We start from the raw sequence: 8,720 nt of genomic DNA, 5'->3' as shown, positions 1-8,720 counted from the left end.
TTTTTTTTTTTTTTTTTTTAATGAGAGACAGAGAGCACAAGAGGGAAGAGGGTCAGAGGGAGAACAAGGCATGCAAGTCTTGCAGTAAGCTAGAGCATTAAAATACTGATGGGCAGGGTCAGCAGAGACTAAAGGACCAGACAGACAGAAGCTAATAGAGAGCAAATGTTCCTGCACAGATGACAAGTGATGGCAGCCAGGGCACAGGTGAAGAGACTCCATATAAATAGAAGGCCAAGTCTTCCACTGTCACAGGAGGGACAGAGGGAAAAATAATGGGATAAAGGCAATGGGAAACCACGGGTGGCAGGAGTGTGAACCAGGAGCCACAAGCTCCCTGAACAATGCTGAATTAGATCCACAGAGCTAGGGAGAATTTTCGTTCCTATTTTATTAATAAAACTGCCCATTTCATCTCTAGTGATGGCTTTATTTATCAAAGCCAATCTTTTATGATAATATAAAAAGTCAGAGACCAAATAGTCTAAATGTATCTCCTCCTGAATCAGCTTATTTTTTTTTTAATTTTTTTTATTGTTATGTTAGTCACCATATATTACATCATTAGTTTTTGGTTCAGCTTCTTTAACATGTATTGACAAGGTCAAAATTAAACAGTGGGGTCACAATGCCCAGGTACATCACTTCTGTATCCCATAGGATGTCTCTAATTAAAATAGCCTTAACTACCAGCAGCCAGAATGAAAAGAGAGGGCTCAAAAAGAAACTCACATGGATATCCACATGGAATATAATAAAGTTGGACCTTTACCTCACACCATATACAAAAATTAACTCAAATGAATGAAAGATTTAAATTATAAGAACTAACACTGGAAAACTGTAGTAAGAAGACATAGGGGTAAATCACTATGACCTTGGATTTCACAATGGATTCTTATATATGATACCCAGAGAACAAGCAACCAAAGAATAGGGCGCCTGGGTGACTCAGTTGGTTAAGTGACTGCCTTCGGCTCAGGTCATGATCCTGGAGTCCCAAGATCGAGTCCCGCATCGGGCTCCCTGCTCAGCAGGGAGTCTGCTTCTCCCTCTGATCCAACCCCTCTTCATGCTCTCTCTCTCTCTCTCTCTCTCTCACATTAAAAAAAAAAAAAAAAAAGCAACCGAAGAATAAAAAACAAATCAAGGTTACTGGAATGGCTCAGTCAGTTGAGTATCCGACTCTTGATTTCGGCTCAGGTCTTGATCTCACAGTGAATTTGAGCCCCACATTGGGCTCTGCGCTGGGTGTGGACCCTACTTAAAAAAAATAATTGGACTTCATCAAAATTAAACTTTTGTGCTGCAAGGACAATCAAAAAGGTGAAAAAACAACCCATGGAATGGGAAAAAGTATTTGCAAATCATGTATCTGATAAGGAAATTATATCTAGAATACATAAAGAACTCTTGACTCAGAAAGACCATACAATTAAAAAATGAACAAAGAATCCAAACAGACATTTCTCCAACTACAAGGAAGACAGACAAATCGCCAGCAAGCCCATGAAAAGATGTTCAACACCATCAGTCAATCATCGGGGAAATGCAAATGAAAAACAGAACGAATACCACCTCATACCTACTAGGATGGCTAAGAGTGAAAAGTCAGGTAATAGCCAGTGCTGGCAAGATATGGAGAAACTAGAACCCTCATACATTGCTGATGGGAATATAAAATGGTGCAGTCACTTTGGAAAATGGTCTGGCGGTTCCTCAAGAAGTTAAACAAAGAGCTCTTGTTTGACCCAGACATTCCACTCCGAGATTCATACCCAAGAGAAAGGAGAACACATGTCCACACAGAAACTTGCATACAAATGTTTGTGACAACATTATTCATACCAGCTAAAAGGTGGAAAAGACCCAGTTGTCCAGACTGATGAACGGATAAGCTAAATGTGGTATACCCATATAAGAGGTTATAATTATTAGGCCATACAAAGGAATGAAATTCTGATACATGCTCAGTGTGGATAAGCCTTGAAAACATTATGCTAAATGGAAGAAATCCATCACAGAAGACCACTTACGTGATTCCATTTATATGAAATGTCCATAATAAGCAAATATAGAGAGACAGCTTTATCAGCGGTCGCCTAAGGCTTAGGGAGCGGGGTGGGGGGGTGGGGGGGTGGAGGAGTGATAGCCAAAGGGCATGGGTTTCTTTTTGAAGTGATAAAAATGTTCTATAACTGATTGTGGTGATGGCTGTGTGACTGTGAATATATTAAAAACTACTGAATTGTACACCTTAAAGGGGTGAATTGTATAGTGTGTGAATTATATCTCAATAAAGCTGTTATCAAAAAAGAAAGAAACTTGCAATTGTAGGGCAGCTTTCTACCATGTAGCCTATTGTCTCTGCAAGTCACAAATATCCTCAACCACCTGGTCTAAGTAAAGGGGTACCCCAAAATGTGGGTCCTTGGGATACAGGCACAGAACTGTATCTGTGAACTGAGCCACCATCATGTCATGCTGGATTTCACGTGTCTAAGTTGCCTTTTGTCTTGACAACTTGGCTCCTCTCTGCCTGAGTCAGTGCAGGATAAGTTCTCCTTGTGCCTACAACACACTGAGCCCTTATTCCCTGTGCTGTTATTGCGAGGAAAACCAAGAAGTTTTGAATACGCTCACACAGAACTATACTTCAAACTGGTTATGCAAAGGCAGGAAAGGGTATGTGTTGCGTTACATTTTTCTCACCACCTACTACAAACAGGAGTTGTTTAATTTCTTGGCTTGTAACTTTTTCCTTTTATTTATTTTTTTTTAAAGATTTTATTTATTTATTTGAGAGACAGAGAGAATGAGAGAGAAAGCACATGAGATGAGGGGAGGGTCAGAGGGAGAAGCAGACTCCCTGCTGAGCAGGGAGCCCGATGCGGGACTCGATCCAGGGACTCCAGGATCATGACCTGAGCCGAAGGCAGTCGCTTAACCAACTGAGCCACCCAGGCGCCCAACTTTTTCCTTTTAATCACAAAACATTTATTTCTTGAATTCTTGCTGTCCTTTCCCCATGCTCTGTAGCTCGGAGGATTGGGGGAGGGGGTTGCCGCCCGCTTGAGGATGTTACTGCACTTTGAGGTGTTGGCAGGGATTCTTGGAATCGGGTGATGAATGAAGAGGTACTCTGTGAATTGAAACACTGCGTGATTTTTTAATGTTTGATTCGATTAAATAAAAATTTCAACTTTGCAGTGAGGATTGAATCATATAATCATCTAGTTAATTTTGCCATTTCCTATGAGGCCAGGGAGACGGTGCGGGTCAGATCTTCAAGAATTCTGGGAACTCAGGTCCTGGAACCAGAAGCTCTGAGGCAGGATGAAACTCAACTCCCTGGTAGAAATAGGAAGGGCATTTGGAAGTGTTCACAGGCTTTGCGGATATAGGAACGGTACTCCTTCTTGAAGAAGGGAGGCACAGGCAGTCCCACATTTGGAGTTCAGGGGAGAAATCAGGGACTTTATCTGGTGTGGAAGCTCTCTGAGCAACTATTAGGTAAGAATGCACTAGGACTCTACCACTTGGATCTAGAGGAGTTTCCACAAGACAATGTCGAGGGAGAAGAGATATGGTATTAACTAACGTCTCCACCCCCCATTCATAGGGTCTCTCAGAGGGTCCTCGTCAGGGTTGAGCGCTGGTCACCACAGTGACGAGGGGGCTCATTCAGGTACTCTGTGTTGGGTCGCTTTCCTGTTCTACTTCCTCCTCTGTGCTGCCCAGGGTCACTCGACAAATAAACTACTTGCACCCTAATTTTTGTCTCAGAATTGGCCACTGGGGGAATGCAAACTAAGGCCCAGGCTAGGAGCCCCTGGGTGGCAGCCGTGATGGACCCAAGGCCAGAAGCAGGCTTCCTATACCCGAAGACTCCTGTACAACTGTAAGGAATGAGGGAGGAGTCCCCTCGATTTAACTAGGGTTGGGTACCCAGCAAACCTTACTACGTAGAACGATTACATTTTCAGTCAATCTGGTGGAGCGTCATGAGCTGACGTGTCAATCTGGCTACAGAGCAATGGTGATGCTCTTCAGGTCAATGTCAGTAGCTTCGGGAAGTCAGAGGTGGGAAGGGGCTAACGCTCCCCAGCGCTATCACGACCATCGCCTTAGCAGATGGCATTTCACAATGAAAGGCAGCCCTGGACCAAATTAATAGATGTGTGCACATTTAGTAACAGCACAAAACAATCGTGTTTCCTGTACTCAGGTCGTGGGAGAAGTCCCTCTCTTTGTCCTCAGGCTAGGACCTGGCATGAAAGCTTTACTCCCAAGATCAGTGCAATGAGACGGCAGAAGCAGTTAATGCTGTGGTCCATGGGATGATGTGGAGGTCACTGGACCAATGGGGCTTTTAGAGCTCGTGCTTTGCTCCAAAGTGTTTATGCTGCTGGGCCGGATGGATTTTCATCCTGTATGTCTGAGGATGTGGCCTCTATGAGATTCCTAGCCAACCAGAGATCCCAAGTATCCACTCATTTTACCACTGAAAGAGCATTTTTAACATCCCAGATGCTGCTCAACAAATCCTCTGAGGTAGATCTTGAAAACATTGGAAGTGCTACTGGGCCACCTCTGGAATCTGGATTCCTGTTTAGAGAATTTCAAACCCTAACTGCTCCTGGGTTGGAGATTAAAGTTACACACACACACACACACACACCCCTCTGTTTACACGAAGTATTTAAACGACCACACACACAATACAATCCTAGCTAACATTTGTTGAGCATTTACTATGTGACAGACACTAAAGGAACTCACATCTAACCGTCCAGCACATCAATGAGGTGGGTTCTGTGAGTGTCGCCATTTTGCAGAGAAGGAAACAGAGACCTTGCCCAAGTCCCACAGTTTGTAAGCTGCAAGTCAGAGGTTCAGATTCCAAGAACCTAGCTCCTTAACCACTACACCACACGGCCTCTGATGGGGACCAGGGCCAGACTGAATTTAGAGACATAGAGAAATGTGCCACTGGTAGTGTTAATCTGAGAACCTGACCTTTAGAGAGAGGCCCACTCCACAATCGGTGAGCAGTGAGCTACAGCCCAAGTGCAAGCTGGGAAGACACACGTGCTACACTCCGAGCTAGCAGGGTGGCCTTGGTCCGACACAAAGTCCTTGCTCACAGCCGGCCTGCCCAGGCTCTCTTCTCCAGGCTTTGGAATGAGGACCAAGATTCCAGCTTCAGTGTGCCTGGTGTCTTGAAATCAGATTTGCCATGGGAGCTTATCCCACTTCATTGACTGGGAAGACGAGAGAGCTGGTGTGTGGAGCGAGAGTGGCCAGTAACACTCAGAGAAGACTCCATGGGCTTCAGGTACTGAGAGCCAACAGCATCTCCGACCTAAACCTTCAAACACACACACAATTGCTCTTCTTGGTTTAAGTTGTTGCAACCCATTGTTCTCACGGATGCAGCCATTCAAAGTTTCCAAGCCAAAAAAAAAAAAAAAAAAAAAAAAAAAAATCACATGACTGCTCCAAGGAAGATTCACTGGCAACGAGAGGGCACTGAAAGCAGAGGGGGTAATTTATAATAATGATCCGGGCAACAGAAAATGACCCAGAGGGACGATGGAAATGGAAAAAGTGGACTCGAGGCAAGGGGACATGAAAATTCCAATTCCTTCCCCAAGTTCCATTATATCCTGGTGGCCAGGTAATTTGGTAAGGATGTTTCTCTTCTCCCATAAAGGACCAATATACTTCCATATATATATTTGTTTATAATTATTTCTTGAAAGATTTACTTAAAAATGTTTCCATTTATTATGTGAAGTTTCAAATACAGCAAAGCTTAAAGAATTCTATGAATACCCGTACTCTCATATACCCAGCTCGAGATCATCTGACATTTTGCTCTACTTGCTTTATCACACACCTAGCCATATCCATCCCTCTACCCATCCATTAACCCATCTTATTGTTGTTGCCATTGAGTCAACTGCAGACAACCGTACACTTCTCTCTAAATAATTTGGTGGTGTATCTTTAACTAGAGCTCAAGATTTGCTCAGTTTTTTTTTTCTTTCTTGTAAAATTCAAACACAATTAAACACATCTTAACTGTATTTTTGCTGAGTTTTGGCATGCACCTGCATATTCCCAACTCTTATCAAGATCCAGAATGCTGCAACCATATGGATAGAACTAGAGAATATGATGCTAAGTGAAATAAGTCAGAGAAAGACAAATACTATAGATTTCACTTATATGTGGAATCAGAAAACAAAACAAATGAACGAAAAAACCAGACTCTTATTAAATACAGAGACCTTGAGGTTGCCAGAGGGGAGGCGGGTGGGGGATAGGCAAAATTAAGGGGATTAAGCGGTACAAACTTCCAGTTATAAAAGAAGTCACAGAAATGAAAAGTACAGCATAGGAAATAGTCAACATTATAATGACGTTGTATGGTGACAGATGGTGACGCCACCAACCACGGGGAACATCCAGCAATTCACAGAACTGTCAAACCAACATGTTGTAAACCCGAAATGGATACAGCATTGTAGGTCAGTTACACTTCAAGAAAAAAAAATCTAGAATTCGGGGCGCCTGGGTGGCTCAGTTGGTTAAGCGACTGCCTTCGGCTCAGGTCATGATCCTGGAGTCCTGGGATCGAGTCCCACATCGGGCTCCCTGCTCAGCGGGGAGTCTTCTTCTCCCTCTGACCCTCTTCCCTCTTGTGCTTTCTATCTCTCATTCTCTCTCTCTCTCTCTGAAATAAATAAAATCTTTAAAAAAAAAAATCTAGAATTCGACCTTCCTTTCAGTCAGGCCCTTCCCAGCCTGGCCCCGCTCCACACCTCCCAGCCAGGTGACGTCTCCGGCTGCTTTCCGGCCCTGGACAGTCTGGGGACAGGCTGCGTTCAGGTCTCCTTGGAGAGACTGCAGTAGTGTTCCAAGCCCGGTCCTTGGGGGCAGACTGAGGGAGAAAATGTGCTCCGTCTGCATTCCTGCCTGACCCAAGACTGGCACACACCACACTCTTATGGGGCATGGGGGGTAAGCGCCACATTCCCCCGGCCCCAAACATCGATGAAATGATCATTTGAAAAGTCCTCCATTCTGGATTTGGGGGTGGGGGGTAAGCTACACAGCATTTTATAAAAGTGATACTCAAATCTAAATTAAAAAAGTTAACTGGGGCGCCTGGGTGGCTTAGTCGTTGGGCGTCTGCCTTCGGCTCAGGTCATGATCCTGGGGTCCTGGGATCGAGCCCCGCATCGGGCTCTCTGCTCAGCGGGAAGCCTGCTTCTCCCTCTCCCACCCCCCCTGCTTGTGTTCCCTCTCTGTCTCTCTCTCTGTCAAATAAATAAAATCTTAAAAAAAAAAGTTAACTGCTTTACAAAAACCAGACGAGCTAGCCAAACTGGAAAGTTTTCTTAAAGGAGGGCCAAAAAAGCTTACTGTGTGTCTTTCCATCTGATTATACACTTCATATCCCTTAATTGCTAGAGGCAGACAATGTAATAGAAGGATTAAAAAGAACGAACCTGAGCCTGAACCACAAAATCGGCTGAGATGTCTGTGTTTTTAAAGACACAAAAACACCACTCCAACAAATCATTTTCCTCTTGGATCTATAAATGGTATTTAAAATATTTCCCCATGGCTAGGCTGCTTATCAACATACACAGCCCTCCTTATACTGGAATCCACACCAAACAGGATCTCCCCTCACATGCCTCCATCCTAATTCTTCAGGGCAGTATGTGGCGTTAGGGAGGCTGTTGGAAGGGCATGTGTGGAAGGCCATGGCCACTGTAGACCGTCCCTGCAATGGTGGGGGGCGGGGGGTCCTGTTGGCCCCTCTGTCCTGTCCCAAGGCTGGCTTCACAAGTGCTCTAGAGCCCCAGGTGGGGCATAGGCACAGCAAACGTGGCTGAGGAGACTTCCCTTCTGCTGAGCAACTCCGGCCACAGCACAGGAGGGGCTTGGAGAACGGGCTCCAGGCCGGGCCCCCTCTGCCCCCAAGTTCCCTCCCAGCATAGGAGCCAGGGGTCTGTTCTCAACAGGAACCCCTGTCCAATCCTGTTCCACATCAGATGAAGTATGTCCCACCCTTTACCCGCCCCTGCAAGTCCCCCACTGCCCTCACCTGGAAACCAAGGAACAATCAAAATCAGGAGAGAGAGACCACCAAGTCCACTCAAAGTCCAAGAACTTTTAAAGAAATGTGGAAAAGAGGGCCAAAATCTGCTTATCTATAGGGTCCTAAATATTACTCGGGAACTTAACAGTTATCGAAGAACAATGAAAAGAATGTGGTAGCAATGGGAGCTTATTAAGTTCCAAGGATGTTTCAGAGCTGGCTTGTTGACAGGGAGCTAGGCCTGGCTAGACACAATAGGAGGTGAGCAGAGCGAGGGGGGGGGGGGGGGACATCTTCTCTTGTCCCTGAAAGGGGGAGGGATGCAGAGAGGAAAGGTCAAGGAAATGGAACTCTCCCAACAAACACAAGTGATAGGTCTCAATCTAGCAAGTGCTAAACCAAACGAATTAGAAAAAAATCCTACCGTCACACACCATCCCATTCTGCCAGCTCACATCTCTCTGGAAGGAAAAACAAAGCCTTTTCTCTTTCACGGTTTAACTGAACTCAGATCTCTTTCAGCAGTGAAACAGACTTCTCATATTATATATGCCCTCAAAAGCAAAGCAGCAGCAGTATTTTATTTCACATATTTAAAAAG

Source organism: Callorhinus ursinus, unplaced genomic scaffold (genome assembly GCF_003265705.2).
Source record: "Callorhinus ursinus isolate GAN/ISIS: 27379988/994484 unplaced genomic scaffold, GSC_fseal_2.0 scaffold3, whole genome shotgun sequence".
Taxonomy (NCBI): Eukaryota; Metazoa; Chordata; class Mammalia; order Carnivora; family Otariidae; genus Callorhinus; species Callorhinus ursinus.
The sequence above is the reverse complement of the archived record's forward strand: the minus strand, read 5'-3'. Positions refer to the sequence as shown.